The sequence below is a fragment of the Sciurus vulgaris genome (assembly GCF_902686455.1).
Source record: "Sciurus vulgaris genome assembly, chromosome: 11".
In the NCBI taxonomy this organism is placed as follows: Eukaryota; Metazoa; Chordata; class Mammalia; order Rodentia; family Sciuridae; genus Sciurus; species Sciurus vulgaris.
In genome coordinates this window covers 24,852,024-24,854,825 of record NC_136472.1, presented here as the reverse complement: position 1 = coordinate 24,854,825, position 2,802 = coordinate 24,852,024, and the positions used below count along the sequence as shown (strand labels likewise).

The window sequence follows — 2,802 nt, the reverse complement described above, 5'->3', positions numbered from 1 at the left end:
TTATTCTATAAGAACTATAGAGTTAATAATGGGGAACAAAATATTGAAAATGATTTTGAAGAGTTATCAATAACATTGGTAATCTCTTACATTTGAGTAATAATATTGCACTTGGAAATTATTCTAAAGTTATTTGTAGAATCATTATGAGAGTAAAGATCAGAAATGGCATAAATATCTCAATGAGCAAATGATCGAATGCTTCTTAAAATATCATATGCTATCATACTATTAAACTAGCAATTGTTCTCTGAAAAATAAGATAAGAAGAGTTGCTACAATAATTCTAAGTCAAAATAATAATATAAAATGGCATGATATTTTGTACCATTTCTAATTTATGGGTCAAGAAGGTCAATATTCTCATGCAAAATGTTTGTGTAGAGAATGAGAGTAAAATGTAGTTTCCTTAAATTACATTTTAGGAATTATCCAGACCTTGTTATATTATGGACATCAATGAACTAATGTGTTAGACACAAGGGGTACAGGTAAATGGTTGTCAAAATAGATTCTTTTGTAAAGCATCTTTCTTTCAAGATGCTAAGGAAATGAGAGATAATGGACACAAAAATGAGTGAACTGAACTAAGAGGCTTCTTATCAGGTGGAAATTTTCCAAAATTATTAGTGATAGTTGTTTTGGAATAGTGTTGTTTTTCTTTTCCAATTTCAGAGTACAGAGTAAAATGCATTAATACACCATATATATGTGCTTCTGTGTGCGTATGTGCGGGCATAACACTATTAAACTTTTCTAAAAGCTCTAAAAGCATAGAGAAACCATTTGTGTTCATTTTCATACCCAAGAACTAAGCTTCAAAGAATTTAACTCACCAAAGAAAAGAACAAGTTCTACAGTTGTAAATCCAGGTAAGAATAAAATATTTGGAGGATAATTATTTTTTTATTCCACAAAACCAACCACTTTTGTTCTGAGACAACAGATAAATGTTAGAGGTTACGAAGATTCATAGGGGATTTTGGTTCACCCCACAGGCAGTTGGAGATAGCACAGCATGGAGCAGAACCCAGAAATTCAGAAATAAGACCACAATCTCCTCAAGATATAATTTCTTTCATCAGTAAATCAAACATTTGTCACCTGCTTGCTGCCCACAGGCATTGACATGGTGATGCGTAATGGCAGTGTGACTGAATTCACTCTGATTGGGCTGACACAAGATGCTGGCAAGCAGAAGGCAATAGTAGGGATCGTCTTGATTACCTCATGACTCTGCTGGGGAATTTTCTCACTGTGGTGGCCATTAAAAAGAACCAGACCCTTGGGAGTCCCACTTACTTTTCCCTCTTCTATCTATCCTTTGCAGATGCTTGCTTCTCTACAACCACAGTCCCCAGAATGAGCATAGATGCCCTTTCTCAGAAGACCATTTCCTACAATGAGTGCATGACTCAAGTTTTTGCAGCCCATTTCTTTGAATGGAGATATTTGTGCACATCCTCACGGCTTTTGATGGCCATGTGGCCATTTGTAAAGCCCTGGGATACACAACCATCATGAGCCAGCATGTCTGTGGTGCCTAGTGACTCTGGCCTGGGTGGGATCATGCATCTATTCTTCAGTACAGACTTTGAGATTGCCCTTCCGTGGACCCAATGTGATTGACCACTATTTCTGGGATATGCAACATTTGTTGAAACTTGCCTGTATGGACACTTATGTCACCAACCTATTCATGGTGTTTAATAGTGGGGTCATATGCATAGTGACTTTTTTATTCTTACTTATCTCCTATATTTTCATCCTGTACTCTCTGAGAAACCACAAGTGCAGAAGGAAGGCAAAAAGCTCTTTCCATATGCACCTCCCACTTTATTGTTGTCATATTTTTGAGTCTGTGTGTATTTACATCCACTAGTCCACCCATGACCTTTCCAATGAACAAGATGGTGGCTGCATTATGTACAATTGGGACACCTTCACTGAATCCTTTGATTTATACACTGAAGAATGTGATGAAAAAATTGTGGTGTAGCAAAGTATGACTTTAGTTGATAAGTTCTGTATGTATTATAAAGTATACTTCCTTTCAAAAGGGAAAGAAAAATGCTTTTGAATAAGTATTTTAATCAAGGGGAATAATAGTGGCTAAAATACATAAAATTACAATATTTAAATAAGTTTTATTTGTAGCAGCTATAAAATTAACACAAGGGACTCTTAATAACTTTATTTTATATATACAATTTATTTGGGTTGGAAATCCTCCATGCATGATTTAGAAGTTCCCAACATTGGGGATGATGAAGTAAAAATCAGCATATCTGCATTATCACCTAAAAATATCAGCAACAAGAAAATACTCAAAATGTATATGAAAGAATATACAGTGAATTGTGTTTTTTAAATAAATTCAATAAAATAAATAATATGATGACTCTGAAGACAAACTGGTTTTGACTTACATCTAGGTAATTGGTTTTGTTTCCTTTGACAGTTGGGGAGATGAAGGAGCATCCCAAGTCCTCTTCAGACTGATATTGTATTTCACTGTGGGATCCTATGACCTAAGGAGGGACTCTCTGATTCTGCATTCCCAGAGGACTGGCTCTCCACACAATGTGCTCCATGGACTGACTCCAGACAGACCACGTTGGGTCAGCCATGTACCACTGATATTATAGTCATTCCCCATGTACTCAGGTATGCAAGCACATTTCCATGTGACTACACAGCAAGAACCGAAATCTTGACAACTTCTTTTTCCTCAATAGCTAGAAACCCTAGATCAATTTATATTGCAGCATACCCTGCTGCACAATCATCCAAAGAAATCAT

The 2,802-nt window shown here is 35.9% G+C and overlaps 1 pseudogene across 1 annotated transcript; it reads left to right on the top strand.

The window, feature by feature from the left end:
• The first annotated feature begins 1,135 nt into the window (after window positions 1–1,135).
• Window positions 1,136–2,009, top strand: LOC306638504 (olfactory receptor 4C11-like; annotated as a pseudogene). The gene has a single exon. The product of its transcript is annotated as an olfactory receptor 4C11-like (transcript).
• The last annotated feature ends 793 nt before the right edge of the window (window positions 2,010–2,802 follow it).